Source organism: Amborella trichopoda, chromosome 11 (assembly GCF_054954075.1).
Source record: "Amborella trichopoda isolate Santa Cruz 75 chromosome 11, AtrichopodaSantaCruz75HAP2 v2.0, whole genome shotgun sequence".
Classification (NCBI taxonomy): Eukaryota; Viridiplantae; Streptophyta; class Magnoliopsida; order Amborellales; family Amborellaceae; genus Amborella; species Amborella trichopoda.
In genome coordinates this window covers 21,413,975-21,441,009 of record NC_142346.1, presented here as the reverse complement: position 1 = coordinate 21,441,009, position 27,035 = coordinate 21,413,975, and positions in this window count along the sequence as shown.

Genomic DNA, 27,035 nt, shown 5'->3' with positions numbered 1-27,035 from the left:
CTGCTCAGGTTCTGAACTCTGAAGAGGAAAAAAGGGGTTATGAGGCAGGAGGTCACCAAGGGTGGTGACCTCAACTACCTTGGAGGCTTGCCTGGTCAAAATCTGCAAGCCCCTCTTATGCTTACTCTTGAGGCTGCTGTGGACCTCACTCCAAAATCGAGCCTGAGATTTGGACTACCCTGCTTTTCTTGAGCAGGTAAGGGCCGTGTTTATTAGCTGAAGTAGAGAATGGGGTCCAAGGACAAAAGGCAACCTGGGTTTCTGCCTTGGAGGCTGGAGGCTCCTGTCTGACATCAGGCTATTGCCCCAGATTCCCTTGTGAGGCCTAGGTGCATGCCTGACTTGAGGCGGCTGACTCAAGATGGTACTCTTAGGAAAAACCTTTGAGTACCATGTCTCGAGGTGCTTGCCTGGTGTAGGAAGAGCAGCAGAAGAAGGAACTGGTTCTGACTCCGCCTGAGTCGAGGTTGGGAAGGAACCTGCAAAGTCGGTGTGTGTGCACCTTTAGGGTTAACCATCTGGGTGACTTGGGGGTTCAGCCCGAGTTTGCTCAACTGGTTCGACCTTAGGAGGTCAAGACCTAGGAGCTTGTGTCCGTGAGGGACCGGGTAGGAACCTATCTCTCACAGAGTGAAGTTGTGTGTGGTGAGAGGGAGGACGAAGTGGTTGACCCTCATGTGCATGAGCTAACGCCGAACTGACACTACCCTGAGCTGTGGGATGCATGACGCGCGCAGGGTTTGGCCCGAGAAGGCTTAACCTTGAGCACGAGTTCGAGGCAACATGAAGGTTGCCCCAAGGTGTGGCTCGAGTGGATAGACCATGAGCCTTTAGGTGTGTGCGGGGGGTGGAGATCTCTTCCTCTATTTACCGAGCCTCCGTGCGTAGAGGTTCAGGGTAGTGAAGGAGTTAGGGGGTAGCCTTGCAGCGACCCTCAGAAGCGATGGCAACTTGCTTGCCTTTCACGAGAGTGGACATGTCAGACTTCTAGCATACCTCAGCAATATGACCGGCAAAGGACTTGCCAGTAGCCGGGTGCGTGCAGTGGATGTGCTACCAATGCAAGGGGCCTTAGTGGAGGGTCCACCAGAGCGAGGAAGCGGGGAGTCAGGGACTTTTAAGTCCCTTCTCGCACCAACCCAGGAAAGAACCTGGGAGCCTGATTGTGAGTCCTGAGTCACAAGGAGTGTAAGGAAGGAAGCTTGAGCAGTTTGTTTCCCTAGGACAGTCACGAGTGCATGGATGAGAAAATCCCTGACTCGGATGAGCAGGTTGAATAACCCAGATGCCATAGAAAGTAGTGCAGAAAGTAAAAGAAGATATTGATCAAACAAGAACCAACCGACGAAGGGGTAATAAGTCCCCAGTGGAGTCGTCTAGCTGGTTGGTGCCTCAATCTCGCCTCCCCTAATCTAGATGATCGAGTGACACGTGTCTCGGGTTCGGAAGACCCAGTACCTGAGATCGCTCTCACGAGAACCTCGTTCACAGAACAAGGGCAGGTGTCCAACTAGTGAGAGGAGAATTTTGTATGTGAGGTGGGGATCAACCTCACCTGGTTCCATGACTTACTCGGGCTGACTAGCGCAGGAGCCCTCTTAGATCACGATGGAAAGCCCCCCAGCTGGTTCAGCTCGTTTGGAATCGGCTCCCTTGACCTACAATCTCTTTGTTTTCTGCACAACACTACTATGGTTAATTTGCAAGACAAGTGGGTCGAAGGACCCACCCTTGTCTTAGGGCAATGCACATTCATGTGGCTAAGAATGTGAGAAGTTAGGGTGATGAAATGGAAGGTTTGGATGAAAGGAAAAAAAGAAGAGGGTACTCGACAAGGGAAAGAAACTAGCATGATAGCTTGACCAATGTAATGACCGACCCGGAGTGGTAGCAAGATGGGCACGGTACTTTGGACCGGTGCGACGACAATACTACTCGAAACCAAAGTCGACCTGACTGTCCTAATCTGGTGGTGTGGCAGCAAGACGGGCATGGTACTCAAGACCAGCATGATAGCAATACTGCTCGATAGCCAAACCGCTATGGCAACACTAGACTGAGCCCATCCTTGGTCAAGTGAGAAAAGAATGAAGAAAATGCACGAGACGACGAAGAGAAGGGGTCCCAACGATGCTAAGCGTCACCACCCGTAACCGTGGAGTAGCAGTGTCACGGCCCTTGAACAACGCTAGGCACTACTGCTCACGGCTAGAGGGGTGAACTATGTGCGGCGCTAGGCATCGGCGTTGGGCAACACGAGAAGGTAGCACACCCCTGCGCGAGCAGCGATAGCCACTTGTGAGGCGCGCGATGATAGCCATTCGCGAGGCGCACGACGACAATTCTTTCTAAGGCACACGACTATAGGCATGGGACGTAAGAAGAGCCTACACACTATGATCGGCACCGAGCGCACGAAGAAAGCTTACGGATGATGATAGGCATCGAGCTCACGAAGAAGGCTTGTGGACGGCGATAGGCACCGAGCGCATGAATGAAGTTCGCAGACGGCGATTGGCACCGAGCGCACGAAGGAAGCTCGTGGACGGCGATAGGCACTGAGGGTACGAAGGAAATTTACGGACGACGATAGGCACCGATCGCATGAAGGAAGCTCGTGGACGACGATAGGGGTTGCCGCGACCTCTCGTGGGCAGCGATAGGCATCGCCCTCTATAATAGGTGTGCAATAGGGGGAGACCCCTGTGAGCAGCAATAAGTTTCGTCATCTGTGTTCTTCACTGAGGCATCGAGGATACATCTGCGGATGACGGTGAGCAGCACCGTCTGTGGGGCTCGCTGAGAGATAGATATGAACTAACAAAAGGGGAAAAGGAGCTCGCGCATGGCGCTGCCATTGCCATGTATGACCTGTGAAACCACAGGATGGGAAAAAAAGAAAAGAAAGAGGCATGCACGGCACTGTCACTGTCGTACATGGCCTTTGAGGGAGGCTTAGACAAAGAAGAAGAAGAGGAAAGAAAAGAAGAGAGAGAAGATTTACTTTGATCTTAGGGGTACCGTTTCAAAAGTTTCTCTCTCCTTACTCTCTCTCTCCAAACGTGACCCAACAATGAGAAGGAATGGGAATTCTATTACGTAAAAATTCTCTTTGGTGAAGGGTTTCGAGCCCTTTGTGTACAATTATGGTACATGGTATATATAGAATTGTACCCAAACATGGGTAGATTGATCAAAATTAAACCTAATTACTGGAAATTAAGATTTAACTGAATTAAAAGAAATAGGAAAATAGGTGCAAAATGACAGATTTGCCCCTTCCTACCAATTTGTGGAATTTCAAAACAGTCCATGTGTTGCCCTAGAACTTGCATAATTTTTCATGGATGATCGGGGGTTGTTCTGATGCCCATTTGATCAAAAGGTGGTTGTTTTCTTGCAGGGCTAGGCATGGCGATCGATTTGATACCAACTTTGAGTCATGGATCGTGTTTTTAGGGCACAATCATGTGACTTGAAATTTGAATAAATATTGAAACTTTGGATCAGTTGTGTGCTCGTTCCTTGATGTTTTTCTGTAATTTCTTCGCTAGATCACACTGAGCATACTGTCACAATCGCGGGGCAACAAGCGCAGCTCAGTTTCATGCTCAAATGAAGATTTTGCAACTTTGGAGTTTTGGCCGGAATCTGGAATTCCGACGATAGAATTTGAAATCATTTCATCGGCTTCGTGTGAGGAATTCGACCGTTCATCATGTACGGGGTTGGACTAGAGATAGCCTTAGACCTTACGCACGCGATGGAATTGGATTCACGTCGATCGGGCTCGCGAGCGGCGTGATTTGGCTAGTCAAGTGGGGCACGACGCTGCTGATTTTCCTGCACTTTCTTCACGGATCAGCGACTTCTCTCTAGCTTTTCTTTCCGCTCGGGCGTTGTCGCGAGGTGTGCCACATATCGAAACGCTCATCTTGACGAGACGAACACGCTCACAAACCAACTTGAGATGGGTGAGATATGAGCCTTGAAAATCACTGGTCATGACTACCCCTTTAATGGAGTTGAGTTGTTGAGTGGCCGCACAGGAATAGCATTGGGCTCCTCCTGTTTCATTCTTTCGCCTATAACTTCTTCCTGAGATGTCCATTCAAGTTGAAATTTGACCCCTGAGGGTTTTCAACCGTGTCAGATCTAATGGCGGTGGTCCTACAATAATTAAGGCACCGAAAATATAACTCTAGTTATAGGATTCGTTTCAGGGTGTTAGAGGTTGATTCTACATAAACTGTTTCTTAGTCTGCACTACCTTAGACATATCGGAATGCAATGAAACTTGGCAGGAGACTTTTGAGAGTCTTTATAAAGATCTTGGCTAGATCTAGGGCTATTCTGAAACTGTCAAAATTTTAACTGTTTGTTAGGCTTTATTGACCTGGGACCCATGATAATGAAAATTTTCTTCCAATAGTATTTTTCTCTAAAGAAATAAATTGAGGTACTCTTTGAAAATTAGAATAAACTGAGGTATTTTTTGTTTGAAAAATAAATTAAGGAATTATTTGAAAATAAAAATTAAAATGAGGCAAAAAAATTAATTTGAGATACTTTTTGCAAATAAAAAATAATATTCGGTAAAGAAAAATATAATGAGGTATTTTTGATAAAAAAAATAAATCGAGGACCTTTTTGCTAATAAAAAATAAAACTAGTTAAAGGAAACTAATTTGAAGTAATTTTTTGTTAAAAGAATAAATCGAGGTACTTTGTAGTAATAAAAAACAGAATAAGGTAAAGAAAAATCATTTGAGGATTTTTTGTAAAAAAAATAAATTGAGGTACCCTTTGGTAATTAAAAACAAATCTCAGGTATTTTTTATATAAAAATAAAATGGGCTACTTTTAGGTAATAAAAAATAAGATGAGGTAAAGGAAAATAATTTGAGACATTTTGTGGTTGAAAAATAAATTGGGGTATTTTCTTTGTAACAAAAAATAAAATAAGGTAAAGAAAAATAAAAATAATTTGATTTATTTGTAGTGAAAAAAATAAATTGGTGTGCTCTTTTTTGTAATAAAAAATAAAATGAGGTAAGAAAAAATAATTTGCGGTAGTTTTTGATAAAAAATAAATTGAGATACTTTTTGGTAACAAAAAATAAATGGATGTATTTTTCGTTTGAATAATAGATTGAGGTACTTTTTTGTAATAAAACAAAAAATGAGGAAAAGAAAAATGATTTGTGTTATTATTTGGTAAAAAAATAAGTTGAGGTTATTTATTGAAATAAAAACTAAAAATGAGGTAAAGAAAAAAAATTTGAGGTGCTCTTTGCTAAAATAAATAAATTGAGGTACGTTTTGCAAATCAGAATAAACTGAGGTATTTTTTGTTTACAAATAAATTGAGGAATTATTTAGTAATAAAGAATAAAATGAGATAAAGAAAAATAATTTGAGGTATTTTTTGGTAAAAACAAAAAACAATTGAGGTAATTTTGGGAAATAAAAAATAACAGTACGTATAATGAGGCAATTTTTTGGTAAAAAAATAAATTCAATAACTTTTTGATAATTAAAATAAGCTAAGGTTTTTTGTTTTGTAAACAAATTGGTTGAGGTATTTTTGGTAATAATATTTTGATGTATTTTTTGTTAAAAAACAAATTGAGGTGCTTTTGGTAATAAATAAAAAAATGGGGTAAGGAAAAATAATTTGAGGTATTTTCTTGGTCAAATAAAAAATTAAGGTAAATTTTGAAAATTAAAATAAACTGAGATATTTTTCTCTTCAAAAATAAATTGAGCCACTTTTCAGTAAAAATAATAATTAAATATGGTCAAGAAAAGTAATTTTAGGTATTTCTTTGATTAAAAAAATAATTTGAGGTACTCTTTGGTAATTAAAATAAATTGACGTGTTTTTTGGAAAAAATAAAAATAAATTAAGGTGCTCTTTGGTAATTAAAATAAACTAAGGTACTTTCAAGTGGCCAAAAAAAAAATGAGGTAAAGAAAAATAGTTTGAGATAATTTTTGGTAAGAAAAAATAAAGTGAGGCAAAGAAAAATAATTTGATGTATTATTTGTAAAAAAAAATAAATCGAGGTGCGTTTTGGAAATAAAAATAAAATAACGTAAGGAAAAATAAGGTGAGCTATTTTTTGGTAATTAACAATAAACTGGGGTATTTTTTGTTTGAAAAATAAATTGAGGTACTTTTTTGTAATAAAAATGAAATGAGGTCTTTGAAAAATAATTTGTGGTATTTTTCCAGAAAAAACTAAGTTGAGGTTTTTTTTTTAAATAAAAAAATAATTAGGTAAATAAAAATAATTTGAGGTATTTTTCTCTAAAGAAATAAATTGAAGTACTCTTTGCAAATTAGAATAAACTGAGGTATTTTTTGTTTGAAAAAAAATTTGAGAAATTATTTGGAAATTAAGAATAAAATGAGGCAAAAATAACAATTTTAGGAAATAAAAAATAATATAAGGTAAAAAAAAATATAATAAAGAACTTTTTATGAAAAAAATAAATCGATGAACGTTTTGCTAATAAAAAATAAAACTAGTCAAAGGAAACTAATTTGAGGTACTTTTTGTTAAAAGAATAAATAGAGGTACTTTGTGGTAAACAAAAAAAACAAAATAAGGTAAAGAAAAATAATTTCAAGATTTTTTGTAAAAAGAAATAAATTGAGGTACCCTTTGGTAATTAAAAAAAACTAAATTGAGGTAATCTTTGGTAATTAAAATAAACTGAGGTAATTTTTAGTCATCGAAAAAACAAAATGAGGCAAGGAAAAATAGTTTGATGTATTTTTTGTAAAAATAATAAATCGAGGTGCATTTTTGGAAATAAAAAATAGCATTAGGCAAAGAAAAAAATAATGAGGTATTGTTTTGGTAAAAAAATAAATTCAGTAACTTTTTGGCAATTAAAATAAACTGAGGGTTTTTGTTTTGTAAATAAATCGGTTGAGGTATTTTTGGTAATAAAAAATAAATTTATGAAAAAATATATATATTTTTTGATGTATTTTTTGTTAAAAAATAATTGAGCTGCCTTTTGGTAATAAAAAATTAAATGGGGCAAGGAAAAATAATTTGAGGTTCTTTCTTGGTCAAAGAATTAATTGAGGTAAATTTTGGAACTTAAAATAAACAGAGATATTTTTCGTTTTAAAAATAAATTGTGCTACTTTTAGGTAAAAATAATAATTAAATATAGTAAACAAAAGTTATTTGAGGTATTTCTTTTGTTAAAAAAATAATTTGGGGTATTCTCCGGTAATTAAAATAAATTGAGGTGTTTTTTGGTAAAAAAATAAATTGAGGTACTCTTTAAAAATTAAAATAAATTGAGGTATTTTTTGGTGACTGAAAAAGAAAAAATGAGGTATAGAAAAACAGTTTGAGATATTTTTTGGTAAGGAAAAATAAAATGAAGCAAAGAAAAATAATTTGATGTATTTTTTGTGAAAAAAATAAATCGAGGGGTGTTTTGGTAATAAAAAATAAAATGACGTAAGGAAAAATAATGTGAGGTATTTTTTGGTAAAAAATAAATTGAGCCACTTTTTAGTACTTAATAATAAACAAGGGTATTTATTGTTTGAAAAATAAATTGAGGTAATTTTTTGAAATAAAAAATGAAATGAGGTATAGAAAAATAATTTGTGGTATTTTTCTGTAAAAAACTAAGTTGAGGTCATTTTTTGAAATAAAGAAACAATTAGGTAAAGAAAAATAATTCGAGGTATTTTTCTCTAAAGAAATAAATTGAGGTACTCTTTGCAAATTATAATAAACTGAGGTATTTTTTGTTTCAAAAATAAATTGAGGAAAAAAAATAATTTGAGGTAATTTTTGGAAATAAAAAATAACATCAGGAAAGAAAAATATAATGAGGTATTTTTTTAATAAAAAAATAAATTCAGTAACTTTTAGTTAATTAAAAAAAACTAAGGTATTTATTTTCGTAAACAATCGGTTGAAGTATTTTTGGTAATCAAAACTAAAATTATTAGTAATAAAAATTTAAATGGGGTAAGGAAAAATAATTTGAGGTATTTTCATGGTCAAATAATTAATTGAGGTAAATTTTGGAAATTAAAATAGACTAAGATATTTTTCGTTTGAAAAACAAATTGTGCTACATTTACGTAAAAATAATAATTAAATATGGTAAAGAAAAGTTATTCGAGGTATTTCTTTCATTAAAAAATTAATTTGAGGTACTCTCTGGTAATTAAAATAAGATGAGCTGTTTTTCAGTAAAAAAATAAATTGTAGTACTCTCTGGTAATTAAAATAAATTGAGGTACTTTTTGGTGTCAGGAAAAGAAAATGAGGTAAAGAAAAATAGTTTGATGTATTTTTTCTAAAAAAAAAAAATCGATGTGTGTTTTGGTAATAACAAATAAAATGAAGCAAGGAAAAATAATGTGAGGTATTTTTTGATAAAAAATAAATTGAGCAACTTTTTGGTAATTAACAATAAACTGAGGTATTTGTCTTTCTAAAAATAAATTGAGAAATTATTTGGAAATACAGAAAAAAAATGAAGCAAAAAAAGTAATTTGAGGTAGTTTTGGGAAATAGAAAATAATATATGGTAAAGAAAAATGTAATGAGGTATTTTTCATGAAAAAATAAATTGAGACACTTTTTGCTATTAAAAAATAAAACTAGTCAAAGGAAACTAGTTTGAGGTAATTTTTTGTTAAAACAATAAATAGAGGTACTTTATGGTAGAAAAAAAACAAAATAAGGTAATGAAAAATAGTTTGAGGATTTTTTTGTAAAAAAAATAAAGTGAGGTACCCTTTGGTAATTAAAAAAAATCAGGTATTTTTTATATAAAAATAAAATGGGCTACTTTTAGGTAATAAAAGATAAGATGGGGTAAAGGAAAAAAATTTGAGCCATTTTTTGGTTAAAAAATAAATTGGGATAATTTTTTTGTGACAGAAAATAAAATGAGGTAAAGAAAAATTAAAATAATTGGATGTATTTGTTGTGACAAAAATAAATTGATGTGTTTTTTTTTGTAAATAAAAAGAAAATGAGGTAAGAACAAATTATTTGTGGTATTTTTTAATAAATACTAAATTGAGATACTTTTTTGTAACAAAAAATAAACTGAGGTATCTTTCGTTTGAATAACAGATGCAGGTACTTTTTTGTAAAACATAAAAATGAGGTAAAGAAAAAACATTTGAGCTATTATTTGGTAAAAAAATAAGTTGAGGCTATTTATTTGAAATAAAAAATAAGAGTGAGGTAAAGAAAAAAAGTTTGAGGTGCTTTTTGCTAAATTAAATAATTTGAGGTACGTTTGGCAAATAAGAATAAACTGAGGTATTAATTGTTTACAGATACATTGAGGAATTATTTGATAATAAAAAATAAAATGAGATAAAGAAAACTAATTTGACGTATTTTTTGGTAAAAAATAATTTTGCAGTAATTTTTGGAAATAAAAAATAGCATCAGGCAAAGAAAAATATAATGAGCTATTTTTTGGTAAAAAAATAAATTCAGTAGCTTTTAGTTAATTAAAATAAAGTGTGGTATTTTGTTTCATAAACAAATCGGTTGAAGTATTTTTGGTAATCAAAAATAAAATTTCATAAACAAAAAAAATATTTTGATGTATTTTTTATTAAAAAATAATTGAGTTGCTTTTTTGTAATAAAAACTTAAATGGGGTAAGGAAAAATAATTTGAGATATTTTCTTGGTCAAAGAATTAATTGAGGTAAATTTTGGAAATTAAAATAAACTGAGATATTTTTCTCTTTAAAAATAAATTGTGCTACTTTTCGGTAACAATAATAATTAAATATGGTAAAGAAAAGTTATTTGAGGTATTTCATTCGTTAAAAAAATAATTTGAGGATGATGTGTTTTTCTGTAAAAAAAATAAACTAAGGTACTCTTTGGTGACTAATATAAATTGAAGTACTTTTTGGTGAACAAAAAAATATGAGGTAAAGAAAAATAGTTTGAGATATTTTTTGGTAAGAAAAATTAAAATAATGCAAAAAGAAATAATTTGATGTGTTTTTTGTAAAAAAAAAGAAAATTGCGGTGTGTTTTGGTAATAAAAAATAAAATGATGTAAGGAAAAATAATGTGAGGTATTTTTTGGTAATAAAGAAATTGAGCAACTTTTTGATAATTAATAATAAACTGGGATATTTGTCGTTTGAAAAATAAATTGAGGTACTTTTTTGTAATAAAAAATAAAATTAGGTTTAGAAAAATAATTTGCGGTATGTTTTTGTAAATATCAAAGTTGAGGTAATTTTTTAAAATAAAAAGAAATTAGGTAAAGAAAATTAATTCGAGGTATTTTTCGCTAAATAAATACATTGAGGTACTCTTTGCAAATTATAATAAATTGAGGTATTTTTCGTTTGAAAAATAAATTGAGGAATTATTTGGAAATAAAGCAAAAAATGAAGCAAAAAAAATAATTTGAGGTACTTTTGGGAAATAAAAAATAATATGTGATAAAGAGAAATATAATGAGGTATTTTTGATGAAAAAATAAATCGAAGAACTTTTTGCTATTAAAAAATAAAACTAGTCAAAGGAAACTAGTTTGAGGGTTTTTTTGTTAAAATAATAAATAGAGGTACTTTGTGGTATAAAAAATAAAACAAATTCACGTAAAGAAAAATAGTTTGAGGATTTTTTGTAAAAAAAAATAAATTGAGGTTTCCTTTGGTAATTTAGGTAAAAAATTAAATTGGGTAACGAAAAATAATTTGAGGTATTTTCTTGGTCAAGGAATAAATATAGGTAAATTTTTTAAATTACAATAAACTGAGATATTTTTCGTTTTAAAAATAAATTGTGCTACTTTTCATTAAAAATAATAATTAAATATGGTAAGAAAAGTTATTAGAGGTATTTATTTCGTTTAAAAAAAAATTGGAGGTACTCTCCGGTAATTAAAATAAACTGAGGCGTTTTTCGGTAAAAAAATAAATTGACGTACTCTTTGGTAATTAAAATAAATTGAGGTACTTTTTGGTGACCAAAAAAAAATGAGGTAAAGAAAAATAGTTTATTTTAATTACCGGAGAGAACCTTAAATTATTTTATTAACGAAAGAAATACCTCAAATAACTTTTATTTACCATATTTGATTATTACTTTTATCGAAAAGTAGCACAATTTATTTTTAAAACAAAAAATATCTCAGTTTATTTTAATTTCCAAAATTTACTTCAATTTATTCTTTGACCAAGAAAACATCTTAAATTATTTTTTCTTACCCCAGTTAATTTTTTATTATCAAAAGGCCGCTCAATTATTTTTTTAAAAAAAATACATCAAAATATTTATTTTTTAAAATAATATTGTTTTTGATTCCCAAAAATACCTCAACCGATTTGTTTACAAATAAAAAAACCTCAGTTTATTTTAATTACCAAAAGGTTACTGAATCTATTTTTTTACCAAAAAACTACGTCATTAAAATTTTTTTTGCCTGACGTTATTTTTTATTTCCCAAAATTACCTCAATTTTTTTTTTACCAAAAAATACCTCAAATTATTTTTCTTTATGTCATTTTATTCTTTGGCACCAAATAATTCCTCAACGTATTTGTAAACGAATAATTTGCCATTTTATTCTGATTTGCCAAACGTACCTCAATATATTTATCACCTCAATTTTTTTTTCTTTACCTCATTCTTATTTTTTATTTCAATAAATAACCTCAACTTATTTTTTACCAAATAGTAGCACAAATAATTTTTCTTTTCCTTATTTTTTGTTTTATTGCAAAAAAGTACCTCAATCTATTATTCAAACGAAAAATACCTCAATTTATTTTTTTGTTGCCAAGAGGTAGCTCAATTTATTTTTCATCAAAAAATACACCAAATAATTTGTTCTTATTTCATTTTATTCTTTTTTTAAAAAAAGAACACACCAATTTATTTTTGTCCCAACAAATATATAAATTTATTTTTATTTTTCTTTACCTCATTTTATTTTTTGTTACAAAAAGAAATACCCCAATTTATTTTTTAATAAAAAAATGGCTCAAATTATTTTACTTTAGCTCATCTTATTTTTTATTACCTAAAAGTAGCCCATTTTTTTTATATAAAAAATTCCTGATTTATTTTTTAATTACCAAAGGGTAACTCAATTTATTTTTTTTACCAAAAATCCTCAAAATATTTTAATTACCTGATTTAGTTTTTTTTTTTTTTACCACAAAGCACCTCTGTTTATTCTTTTAACAAAAAATTACCTCAAATTAGTTTCCTTTGACTAGTTTTATTTTTTAATAGCAAAAGTTCCTCGATTTATTTTTTTCATCGAAAACTACCTTATTATATTTTTTCTTTACCAGATATTAATTTTTATTTCCCAAAACTACCACAAATTCTTTTTTTTGCTTCATTTTTTTCTTTATTTCCAAATAATTCATAAGTTTATTTTTCAAACAAAAAATACCTCAGTTTATTCTAATTTGCAAAGAGTACCTCAAATTTATTTCCTTAGCAAAAAATACCTCGAAATATTTTCCTTTACCTAATTATTTTTTTATTTCCAAAAATAACCTCAACTTAGTTTCTTGCGAAAAAGTACTGCAAATTATTTTTCTATACCTCATTTTATTTTGAGGTGCTTTTTGCAAAAATAAATAAATTGAGGTACGTTTGGCAAATCAAAATAAACTGTGTTATTTTTCGTTTACAAATATTGGGGAATTATTTGGTAATAAAGAATAAAATGAGATAAAGAAAAATAATGTAAGGTAGTTTTTTGTTAAAAAAATAGTAATTGTGGTAATTTTTGGAAATGAAAAATATCATCAGGTAAAGAAAAATATAATGAGGTATTGTTTGGGTAAAAAAATAAATTCAGTAACTTTTTGGTAATTAAAATAAACTGAGGTTTTTGTTTTTGTAAACAAATCGATTGAGGTATTTTTGGTAATAAAACAATAAAATTAGGAAAAAGAAAATATTTTCATGTATTATTTTGATGTATAAAAAATAAAATGGGGTAAGGAAAAATAGTTTGAAGTATTTTCTTGGTCACATAATAAATTGAGGTAAAATTTGGAAATTAAAATTAGTTGAGATATTTTTCTTTCTAAAAATAAATTGAGCTACTTTTCGATAAAAATAAAAATTAAATATGGTAAAGAAAAGTAATTTGAGGTGCGTTTTGGTAATAAAACATGGAATGACGTAAGGAAAAATAATGTGAGGTATTTTTTGGTAAAAAATTAAATTGAGCTATACTTTTTGGTATTTAACGATAAACATGTGTTTTTTTCATTTGAAAAATAAATTAAGGTGTTGTTTTGTCATAAAAAATAAAATGTATAGAAAAATAATTTGTGGTATTTTTCCGGAAAAAACTAAGTTGAGGTTATTTTTGGAAATAAAAGAACAATTAGGTAACGAAAAATAATTCTAGGTATTTTTTGCTAAAGAAATAAATTGAGGAATTCTTTGCAAATTAGAATAAATTGAGTTATTTTCCTTTTGAAAAATAAATTGAGGATATATTTGGAAATAAAAAAAAAATGAGGCAAAAAAATTAATTTGAGGTACTTTTGGGAAATAAAAATTAACATCAGGTAAAGAAAAATATAATGAGGTATTTTTTATGGAAAAACATAAATCGAGGAACTTTTTTCTAATAAAAAAAAAACTAGTTAAGGGAAATTAATTTGAGGCAATCTTTAGTTAAAAGAATAAATAGAGATACTTTGCGGCAATAAAAAACAAAATAAGGTAAAGAAAAATAATTTGAGGAATTTTTGTAAAAAAAATAAACTAAGGTACCCTTTGGTAAGTAAAAAGAAAAAAAACCAGGTATTTTTTATATAAAAATAAAATGGGCTACTTTTAGGTAATAAAAAATTAGAGGAGGTAAAGGAAAATAATTTGAGGTATTTTTTGGATAAAAAATAAATCGGGGTAATTTTTTTTGTAAAAAAAAAAATTGATGTATTTGTTGTGAAAAAAATACATTGGTGTGCTCTTTTTCGTAATGAAAAATAAAACGAGGTAAAAAAAAATGATTTGCGGTATTTTTTGATAAAAAATAAATTGAGATAATTTTTTGTAACAAAAAAACAAAACTAAGGTATTTTTCGTTTGAATGAGAGATTGAGGTTCTTTTCTTCAATAAAACATAAAATGAGATAAAGAAAAATAATTTGTGCTATTATTTGGTAAAAAATAAGTTGAGGTTATTTATTGAAATAAAAAATAAAAACGAGGTAAAGAAAAATAATTTGAGGTGCTTTTTGCTAAAAATAAATAATTTTGGGTACGTTTGGCATATCAGAATAAACTGAGGTATTTTTCGTTTACAAATAAATTGAGGAATTATTTGGTAGTAAAGAATAAAATGAGATAAAGAAAAATAATTTGAGGTATTTTCTTGGTCGAATAACAAATTGAGGTAAATTTTGGAAATTAAAATAAACTGAGATATTTTTAATTTTAAAAATAAATTGAGCTACTTTTCGGTAAAAAAAATAAATAAATAGGGTAAAGAAAAGTAATTTGAGGTATTTCTTTGGTTACAAAAATAATTTGAGGTACTCTTCAGCAATTAAAATAAACTGAGGTGTTTTTAGGTAAAAAAAATAAATTGAGGTAGTCTTTGGTAACTAAAATAAACTTAGGTGCTTTTTGGTGATCGAAAAAAAAATGAGGTAAAGAAAAATAGTTTGAGATTTTTTTTGGTAAGAAAAAATAAAATGAGGCAAAGAAAAATAATTTGATGTACTTTTTTGTAAGAAATATAAATCGAGGTGCGTTTTAGTAATAAAAAATAAAATGATGTAAGGAAAAATAAAGTTAGGTGTTTTTTGCTAAATTGTGCTACTTTTTGGTAACTAACAATAAACTGAGGTATTTTTCTTTTGAAAAATAAATTGAGGTACCTTTTTGTAATAAAAAATAAAAATGTGGTAAAGAAAAATAATTTGCGGTGCTATTTGCCAAAATAAATAAATTGAGGTACATTTGGCAAAATAATGTGACCCATTTTTTTGTTAAAAAAAATTGCAATTGTGGTAATTTTGGGAAATAAAAATTAACATCAGGTAAAGAAAAATATAATGAGGTATTTTTTGGGTAAAAAAATAAATTCAGTCACTTTTTGGTAATTAAAAGAAACTGAGGATTTTTGTTTTGTAAACAAATCGATTGAGGCATTTTTGGTAATCAGAATGGATTGAGATATTTTTCATTTACAAATAAATTGAGGAATTATTTGGTAGTAAATGAGAAAAAGAAAAATAATTTGAGGTATTTTCTTAGTCGAATAATAAATTGAGGTAAATTTTGGAAATTAAAATAACTTAGATATTTTTAGTTTTAAAAAAAAATTCAGCTACTATTCAGTAAAAAAGATAATAAATAGGGTAAAAAAAAGTAATTTGAGGTACTCTTCGGCACTTAAAATAAACTGAGTTGTTTTTAGGTAAAAAAGATTTTGAGGTACTTTTGGGAAATAAAAAGTTATATCATGTAAATAAAAATATAATGAAGTACTTTTTATGAAAAAAAAAGAATCGCAGAACTTTTTGATAATAAAAAATAAACTAGTTAAAGGAAACTAATTTGAGGTCATTTTTTGTTAGAAGAATAAATAGTGGCACATTTTGGTAATAAAAAATAAAATAAGGGAAAGAAAAATAATTTGCGGATTTTTTTGAAAAAATAAATTGATGTACCTTTTGGTAATTGAAAAAAAAACTCAGGTACTCTTTATATAATAATAAGATGGGCTACTTTTAGGTAATAAAAAAGAAGATGACGTAAATGAAAATAATTTGAGGCATTTTTTGGTTAAAAAATAAATCAAGGTGTTTTTTTTGTAATAGATAATAAAATGTGGTAAAGAAAAATAAAAATAAATTGATGTATTTGTTGTGAAAAAATAAATTGGTGTGCTCCTTTTTGTAATAAAAAATAAACTGAGATGCTTTTTGGTAACAAAAATAAACTGACGTATTTTTTGTTTGAATAATAGATTGAGGTATTTTTTTGCAATAAAACATAAAATGAGGTAAAAAATAATAATTTATGCGAGCAATTGTTAAAAAATAAGTTGAGGTTATTTATAGAAATAAAAAATAAAAACGAGGCAAAGAAAAATAATTTGAGGTGCTTTTTGCTAAAATAAATAAATTGAGGTACATTTGGCAAATCAGAATACACTGAGGTATTTGTCATTTACAAATAAATGGAGGAATTATTTGGTAATAAAGAATAAAATAAGATAAAGAAAAATAATTTGAGGTATTTTTTGGTAAAAAAACATTTGAGGTAACTTTGGGAAATAAAAAATAACATTTGGTAAAGAAAAATATAATGAGGTATTTTTTTTGGTAAAAAAATAAATTCAATAACTTTTTGGTAATTAAAATAAACTGAGGTTTTTTGTTTTGTAAACAAATCGGCTGAGGTATTTTTGGTAATAAAAAATAAAATGGGGTAAGGAAAAATAATTTGAGGTATTTTTGTGATCAAATAATAAATTGAGGTAAATTTTGGAAATTAAAATAAACTGAGATATTTTTTGTTTTAAAAATAAATTGAGCTACTTTTGGTAAAAATAATAATTAAATATGTTAAGGAAAAGTAATTTGAGGTATTTATTTGGTTAAAAAAATAATTTGAGGTACTCTTCGGTAATTAAAATAATTGGAGGTGTTTTTTAGTAAGAAAAATAAACTGAGGTACTTTTTGGTGAAAAAAAAAAAAAAAATGAGGTAAAGAAAAATAGTTTGGGATATTTTTTTGTAAGAAAAAATAAAATGAGGCAAAGAAAAATAATTTGATGTATATTTTGCAAAAAAAATAAATCGAGGTGCATTCTAGTAATAAAAAATAAAATTTCGTAAGGAGAAATAAGGTGAAATATTTTTTGATAAAAAATAAATTGAGCTACTTTTTGGTAATTAACAATAAACTGAGGTATTTTTCGTTTTAAAAATAAATTAAGGTACTTTTTTGTAATAAAAAATAAATTTTGTAGAAAAATAATTTGTGACATTTTTTCCTTACAAAAATAAGTTGAGGTTATATTTGGAAATAAAAAAACAATTAGGTATAGAAAAATAATTCGAGGTATTTTTCGCTAGAGAAATAATTTGAGGTACTCTTTGCAAATTAAAATAAACTGAGGTATTTTTTGTTTGAAAAATAAATTAAGGAATCATTTGGAAATAAAGAATAAAATGAGGTAAATGAAATAATTTGAGGTACTTTGGGGAAATAAAAAATAATATCAGGTAAAGATAAATATAATGAGGTACTTTTGATGAAAAAAATAAATCGAGGAACTGTTTGCTAATAAAAAATAAAACTAGTTAAAGGAAACTAATTTGAGGTAATTTTTTGTTAAAAGAATAAATAGAGGCACATTATTGTAATAAAAAATAAAATTAGGTAAAGAAAAATAATTTGAGGATTTTTTACAAAAATAAATTGATGTACCCTTTGGTAATTAAAAAAAAAAACTCAGGTATGTCTTATATAAAACTAAAATGGTCTACTTTTAGGTAACAAAAAAGAAGATGAGGTAAAGGAAAATAATTTGAGGCACTTTTTGGTTAAAAAATAAATCAGGGTATTTTTTTTATAACAGATAATAAAATGAGGTAAAGAAAAATAAAAATAATTTGATTTATTTGTGGTGAAAAAAATAAATTGGTGTGCTCCTTTTTGTAATAAAAAATAAAAAGAGGTAAGGAAAAATAATTTGCGGCATTTTCTGATAAAAAATAAAATGAGATGCTTTTTGGTAACAAAAAATAAACTGAGGTATTTTTAGATTGAGGTACTTTTTTGCAATAAAACATAAAATGACGTAAATTTGCCTCATTTTATTTTTTCTTACCAAAATCTTTACCTCATTTTTTGTTTTCGGTCACAAGAAAGTACCTCAGTTTATTTTAATTACCAAAGAAGTACCTCAATTTGTTTTTCTTAATGAAAAACACCTCAGTTTATTTTAAATACCGAAAAGGAAATCAAACTATTTTTTTAAACTGAATTTATTTTTTTACAAGAAAAAATACCTCAGTATATTTTTCTTTACCTGATATTATTTTTTATTTCCCAAAAGTACCTCAAATTATTTCTTTTGCCTCATTTTATTATTTATTTTCAAATAATTCCTCAATTTATTTTTTAACGAAAAATATCTCAGTTTATTCTAATTTGCAAAGAGTACCTCAAATTATTTCTTTAGTGAAAAATACCTCGAATTATTTTTCTTCATCTAATTTTTTTTATTTTCAAAAAAAACCTCAACTTACTTTTTTTACAGAAAAAATACCACTAATTATTTTTTTAGAGCTCATTTTATTTTTTACCACAAAAAAGTACCTCAATTTATTTTTCAAACGAAAAATACCTGAGTTTATTGTTAATTACCAAAAAGCAGCTCAATTTATTTTTTACCAAAAAATAACTCACATTATTTTTCCTTACGAAATTTTATTTGTTATTACCAAAATGCACCTCGATTTATTTTTTTTACAAAAAATACATCAAATTATATTTCTTTGCCTCATTTTATTTTTTCTTACCAAAACATATCTCAAACTATTTTTCTTCACCTCATTTTTGTTTTTCAGACACCAAAAAAGTACCTCAGTTTATTTTAATTACCAAAGAGTACCACAATTTATTTTTCTTACTAAAAAACACCTCAATTTATTTTAATTGCCAAAGAGTACCACAATTTAATTTTCTTACTAAAAAACACCTCAGTTTATTTTAATTACCGTAAAGGTCCTAAAATTTTTTTTTTAAACTAAATTTATTCTTTTACAAGAAAAAATACATCATTATATTTTTCTTTACCTGATATTATTTTTTATTTCTCAAAAGTACCTCAAACTATTTCTTTTGCCTCATTTTATTCTTTATTTTCAAATAATTCCTCAATTTATTTTTCAAACGAAAAATACCTCAGTTTATTCTAATTTGCAAAGAGTACCTCAAATTATTTCTTTAGCAAAAAAAACTTCAGTTTATTCTAATTTGCGAAGAGTACCTGAAATTATTTCTTTAGCGAAAAATACCTCAGTTTATTCTAATTTGCAAAGAGTACCTCAAATTATTTCTTTAGAAAAAAATACCGCGAATTATTTTTCTTTACCTAATTTTTTATTTATTTTCAAAATTAACCTCGACTTATTTGTTTTACAAAAAATACCACAAGTTATTTCTTTTTCCTCATTTTAGTCTTTAACAAAAAACTTTACCTAAAGTCAATTTCCTTTAAGTAGTTTTATTTTTTATTAGCAAAAAGTTCCTCGATTTAATTTTTTCATCAAAAATACCTCACTGTATTTTTCTTTACATGTTGTTATTTTTGTTTCCCAAAAGTACCTCATATTATTTCTTTTGCCTCATTATTCTTTATTTCCAAATATTTTCTTAATTTATTTTTCAAACGAAAAATATCTCTGTTTACTCTAATTTTCAAAGAGTACCTCAAATTATTTCTTTAGTGAGAAAATATCTCAGTTTATTCTAATTTGCAAAGAGTACCTCAAATTATTTCTTTAGCAAAAAATACCTTGAATTATTTTTCTTTACCTAATATTTTTTTATTTTAAAAAATAACCTCGACTTATTTTTTTTACGAAAAATACGACAAATTATTTTTCTATACCTCGTTTTATTTTTTATCAATAAAAAGTGCCTCAATTTATTTTTAAAACCAAAAATACCTCAATTTATTATTAATTACCGAAAAGCAGCCCAATTTATCTTTTACCAAAAAATACCTCACATTATTTTTCCTTACGTAATTTTATTTTTTATTACCAAAATGCACCTCGATTTATTTATTTTTTAAAAAAAATGCATCAAATTATTTGTCTTTGCGTATATTTCTAACTATTTTTCATTACCTCGTTTTTTTTTTTTTGGTCACCAAAAAGTACCTCAGTTTATTTTAGTAACCAAAGAGTACCTAAATTTATTTTTCTTTTAAAAAAACACCTCAGTTTATTTTAATTACCGAAGAGTGCCTCAAATTATTTTTTTAACCACAGAAATACCTCGAATTACTTTTCTTTAGCATATTTAATTGTTATTTTTACCGAAAAGTAGCTCATTTTATTTTTAAAACGGATAAAATCTCAGTTTATTTTAATTTTCGAAATTTACCTCAATTTATTGTTTGACCAAGAAAATACCTCAAATTATTTTTCTTTGCCCCATTTTATTTTTTTATTACCAAAATGCTCCTCACTTTGTTTTCTAATAAAAAATACATCAAAACATTTTTTCTTTTACCATATTTTATTTCTTATTATCGAAAATACCTCAACCTATTTGTTTACAAAACAAAAAACCTCAGTTTATTTTAATTACCAAAAAGTTACTGAATAATTTTTTTACAAGAAAAAATGCCTCATTATATTTTTCTTTATCTGATGTTATTTTTTATTTCCCAAAGTCTCCTCAATTTTTTTTATGTTTTATTAAAAAATACATCAAATTATTTTTCTTTATCTCATTTTATTCTTTATTATCAAATAATTCATCAATTTATTTGTAAACGAAAAATACCACAGTTTATTCTGATTTGCCAAACGTACCTAAATTTATTTATTTTAGCAAACAACACCTCAATTTTTTTTTCTTTACCTCATTTTTGTTCTTTATTTCTATAAATAACCTCAACTTTTTTTTTTACCAATTAACAGCACCAATTATTTTTCTTTGCCTCATTTTATGTTTTATTGCAAAAATGTACCTCAATCTTTTATTCAAACGAAAAATACCTCAGTTTATTTTTTGTTACCAAAAAGTATCTCAATTTATTTTGTACCAAAAAATGCTACAGATTATTTTTTCTTACCTCATTTTATTTTTTATTACAAAAATGGGCACACCAATTTTTTTTTTCCATAACAAATACATCAAATTTTTTTATTTTTCTTTACCTCATTTTATTTCCTTTTGCAAAAAGAATGCCCGATTTATGTTCTAACAAAAAAATGCCTCAAATTCTTTTCCTTTGCATCATCTTTTTTTTTATTACCTAAAAGTAGCAATTTTTATTTTTACATAAAAAATACCAGTGTTTTTTTTTTAATTACCAAAGGGTACCCCATTTTTTCTTTTTTTCAAAAAATCCACAAATTATTTTTCTTTACGTTATTCTGTTTTTTATTACTAAAAAGTACATCTATTTAGTCTTTTAACAAAAAACTTAACCTAAAGTCAGTTTCCTTTAAGTAGTTTTATTTTTTAATAGCAAAAAGTTTGTCGATTTATTTTTTCCATCAAAAATACCTCATTCTATTTTTCTTTACCAGTTGTTATTTTTTGTTTTCCAAAAGTACCTCAAATTATTTCTTTTTCCTCATTTAATTCTTTGTTTCCAAATAATTTCTCAATTTATTTTTTAAACAAAAAATACCCCTGTTTATTCGAATTTGCAAAGAGTACCTCAAATTATTTCTTTAGCGAAAAATACCTCGAATTATTTGTCTTCACCTAATTTTTTTTTATTTTCAAAAATAACCTCAACTTATTTTTTTACTGAAAAATACCACAAATTATTTTTCTATACCTCATTTTATTTTTATCACAAAAAGTACCTCAATTTATTTTTCAAACGAAAAATACCTCAGTTTATTGTTAATTACCAAAAGCAGATCAATTTATCTTTTACCAAAAAATACCTCACATTATTTTTCCTTACGTAATTTTTTTTTTATTACCAAAATGCACTTCGATTTGTTTTTTTTTACAAAAAATGCATCAAAATATTTTTCTTTGTCTCATTTTATTTTGTCTCACTAAAAAATATTTCAAACTATTTTTCATTACCTCCTTTTTTTTTTTCGGTCACCGAAAAGTACCTCAGTTTATTTTAGTTACCAAAGAGTACCTAAATTTATTTTTCTTACTAAAAACACCTCAGTTTATTTTAATTACCGAAGAGTACCTCAAATTATTTTTTTAACTACAGAAGTACCTCAAATTACTTTTCTTTTGCATATTTAATTGTTATTTTTACTGAAAAGTAGCTCATTTTATTTTTAAAATGGAAAATATCTCAGTTTATTCTAATTTCAGAAATTTACCTTGATTAATTATTTGACCAAGAAAATACCTCAAATTATTTTTCCTTGCCCCCATTTTATTTTTTTACTACCAAAAGGTTCCTCACTTTGTTTTTTAACAAAAAATACATCAAAACAAATTTTTTTTACCATATTTTATTTCTTATTACCGCAAATACCTCAACCGATTTGTTCACTAAACAAAAAACCTCAGTTCATTTTAATTACCAAAAAGTTGCTGAATCTATTTTTTTTACAATAAAAATTGCTTCATTATATTTTACTTTACCTGATGTTATTTTTTATTTCCCAAAGTCTCCTCAATTTTCTTTATTTTTTACCAAAAAATACCTCAATTTATTTTCTTTATCTCATTTTAATCTTTATTACCAAATAATTCATCAATTTATTTGTAAACGAAAAATACCTCAGTTTATTTTGATTTGCCAAACGTACGTCACTTTATTTATTTTTGCAAACAGCACCTCAAATTATTTTTCTTAACCTTATTTTTATTCTTTATTTCTATAAATAACCTCAACTTATTTTTTACCAATTAATAGCACCAATTATTTTTCTTTGCCTCATTTTATATTTTATTGCAAACAAGTACCTCAATCTATTATTCAAACAAAAAATACCTCAGTTTATTTTTTGTTACAAAAAAATGTCTCATTTTATTTTGTATCAAAAAGTACTGCAAAGTTTTTTTTCTTACCTTATTTTATTTTTTATTACAAAAAAGAGCACACCAATTTTTTTTTTCCACAACAAATACATTAAATTATTTTTATTTTTCTTTAATTTTCTTTTGCAAAAAAAATGCCCCGATTTATGTTCTGACCAAAAAATGCCTAAAAATTCTTTTCCTTTGCGTCATCTTGTTCTTTTATTAACTAAAAGTAGCCGTTTTTATTTTCATATAACAAATACCTGAGTTTTTTTTTTTTTTTAATTACCAAAGGGTACCTCAATTTATTTTTTTTACAAAAAATCCTCAAATTATTTTTCTTAACGTTATTTTGTTTTTTATTACTAAAAAGTACCTCTATTTAGTCCTTTAACAAAAAAATTTACCTAAAGTCAGTTTCCTTTAAGTAGTTTTATTTTTTATTAGCAAAAAGTGCCTCGATTTAGTTCTTTCGTCAAAAATACCTCATCGTATTTTTCTTTACCTGTTGTTATTTTTTGTTTCCCAAAAGTACCTCAAATTATTTCTTTTGCCTCATTTTATTCTTTATTTCCAAATAATTGCTCAATTTATTTTTCAAACTTAAAATACCCCTGTTTATTCTAATTTGCAAAGTGTACCTCAAATTATTTCTTTTGCCAAAAATAGCTCAGTTTATTCTAATTTGCAAAGAGTGTCTAAAATTATTTCTATAGCGACATATACCTCGAATTATTTTTCTTTACCTACTTTCTTTGTTATTTTGAAAAATAACCTCAACTTATTTTTTTTACAGAAATATACCACAAATTATTTTTCCCTACCTCATTTTAGTTTTTATCACAAAAAAGTACCTCAATTTATTTTTCAAATGAAAAATACCTCAGTTTATTGTTAATTGCCAAAAACCAGCTCAATTTATTTTTTACCAAAAAATACCTCACATTATTTTTTGTTACGTAATTTTATTTTGTATTACCAAAATGCACCTCGATTTATTTTTTTTACAAAAAATGCATCAAATTATTTTTCTTTGCCTCATTTTATTTTTTCTCACCAAAAAATATCTAGAACTACTTTTCACTACCTCATTTTTTTGTTTTCAGTCACCAAAAAGTACCTCAGTTTATTTTAGTTACCAAAGAGTACCTAAATTTATTTTTCTAACTCAAAAACACCTTAGTTTATTTTAATTACCAAAGAGTACCTCAAATTATTTTTTGAACCACATAAATACCTCAATTTACTTTTCATTAGCATATTTAATTGTTATTTTTATCGAAAAGTAGCTCATTTTATTTTTAAAAAGGAAAATATCTCAGTTTATTTTAATTTCTGAAATTTACCTCAATTTATTGTTTGACCAATAAAATACCTCAAATTATTTTTCCTTGCCCCATTTTATTTTTTTATTTCCAAAAGGTTCATCAATTTGTTTTTTAACAAAAAAAACATCAAAACGAATATTCCTTTACCATATCTTATTTCTTATTACCGAAAATACCTCAACCGATTTGTTTACAAAACAAAAAACCTCAGTTTATTTTAATTACCAAAAAGTTACTGAATTTATTTTTTTACAAGAAAAATGCCTCATTAATTTTTCTTTACCTTATGTTATTTTTTATTTCCCAAAGGCTCCTCAATTTTCTTTATTTTTTACAAAAAAATACCTCAAATTATTTTCCTTTATCGCATTTTATTCGTTATTACCAAATAATTCATCAATATATTTGCAAACAAAAAATACCTCAGTTTATTCTGATTTGCCAAACGTACCTCAATTTCTTTATTTTAGCAAAAAGCACCTCAAATTATTTTTCTTTACCTCATTTTTATTTTTTATTTCTATAAATAACCTCAACTTATTTTTTACCAATTAACAACACCTATTATTTTTCTTTGCTTCATTTTATGTTTTATTGCATTAACTACCTCAATTTATTATTCAAACGAAAAATACCTCAGTTTATTTTTTGTTACCAAAAAGTATCTCAATTTATTTTGTATCAAAAAATGCCACAAATTATTTTTTTTTACCTCATTTTATTTTTTATTACAAAAAAAAAGCACACCATTGTTTTTTTCCACAACAAATACGTCAAATTATTTTTATTTTTCTTTACCTCATTTTATTTTCTTTTGCAAAAAAAATGCCCCGATTTATGTTCTAACCAAAAAATGCCTCAAATTCTTTTCCTTTGCATCATCTTATTTTTTTATTACCTAAAAGTAGCCCTTTTTATTTTTATATAAAAAATACCTAAGTTTTTTTGCTCTTAATTACCAAAGGGTACCTCAATTTATTTTTTTTTGACAAAAATCCTCAAATTATTTTTCTTTACATTATTTTTTTTTTTCTTACCAAAAAGTACCTCTATTTAGTCTTTTAACAAAAAACTTTACCTAAAGTCAGCTTCCTATAAGTAGGTTTATTTTTTATTGGCAAGAAGTTCCTCGATTTTTTTTTCATCAAAAATACCTCATTGTATTTTTCTTTGCATAATGTTATTTTTTATTTACCAAAATTACCTCAAATTTTTTTTCCCCAGAAAATACCTCAAATTAATTTTCTTACATCAATTTATTTATTTTTACAAAAAATCCTCAAATTATTTTTGTTTAGTTGATTTTGTTTTTTTTTTTACCCCAAAGCACCTCTGTTTATTCTTTTAACAAAAAATTACCTCAAATTAGTTTCCTTTGTCTAGTTTTATTTTTTAATAGCAAAAAGTTCCTCAATTTACTTTTTTCATCAAATATTCCTCATTATATTTTTCTTTACCAAATAATATGTTTTTTTTCCCAAAACTACCTAAAATTGTTTCTTTTGCTTCATTTCTTTCTTTATTTCCAAATAATTCTTAAATTTATTTTTCAAATGAAAAATACCTCAGTTTATTCTAATTTGCAAACAGTACCTCAATTTATTTCTTTAACGAAAAGTACCTCGAATTTTTTTCCTTTACCTAATTGTTTTTTTATTTCCAAAAATAACCTCTACTTAGTTTTTTATGGAGAAATGCCACAAATTATTTTTTGATACCTCATTTTTTTTTTAATTACAAAATAGTACCTCGCTTTATTTTTTGAACGAAAAATACCCCAGTTTGTTATTAATTTCTAAAAAGTTGCTCAATTTATTTTTTACCAAAAAATACCTCACATTATTTTTCCTTACGTCCTTTTAGTTTTTATTACCATAACGCACCTCGATTTACTTCTTTTTACAAAAAACACATCAAATTATTTTTATTTGCTTCATTTTATTTTTTCTTACCAAAAAATATCTCAAACTATTTTTCTTTACCTCATTTTTTTTTTCGGTCACCAAAAGGTACCTCAATTTATTTTTTTACCGCAAAACACCTCAGTTTATTTTAATTATAGGAGAGTACCTCAAATTATATTTTTAACGAAAGAAATACCTCAAATAACTTTTCTTTACCATATTTAATTATTATCTTTACCCAAAAGTAGCACAATTTATTTTTAAAATGAAAAATGTCTCAGTTTATTTTAATTTCAAAAATTTACCTCAATTTATTCTTTGACAAAGAAAATACCTCAAATTATTTTTCCTTACTCCATTTAATTTTTTATTACCAAAAGGCAGCTCATTTTTTTTTTAACAAAAACTACATCCAAATATATTTCCTTTTACATAATTTTGTTTTTCATTCCAAAAAATACCTCAACCGATTTGTTTACAAAACAAAAAAGCTCAGTTTATTTTAATTACCAAAAAGTTACTGAATTTATTTTTTTACCAAAAAAATACCTCATTATAACTTTCTTTGCCTGATGTTATTTTTTATTTTTCAAAATTACCTCAATTTGTTTTTTACCAAAAAATACCTCAAATTATTTTTCTTTATCTCATTTTATTCTTTAGCACCAAATTATTCCTCAACGTATTTGTAAACGAATAATATGTCATTTTATTATGATTTGCCAAATGTACCTCAATTTATTTATCACCTCAGATTTTTTTTCTTTACCTCATTCCTATTTTTTATTTCAATAAATAAACTCAACTTATTTTTTTCCAAATAGTAGCACAAATAATTTTTCTTTTCCTTATTTTTTGTTTTATTGCAAAAAAGTACCTCAATCTATTATTCAAACAAAAAATACCTCAATTTATTTTTTTGTTGCCAAAAGGTAGCTTAATTTATTTTTCATCAAGAAATACACCAAATAATTTGTTCTTATTTCATTTTATTCTTTTTTTAAAAAATAACACTCCAATTTATTTTTGTCCCAATAAAAATACATAAAATTGTATTTATTT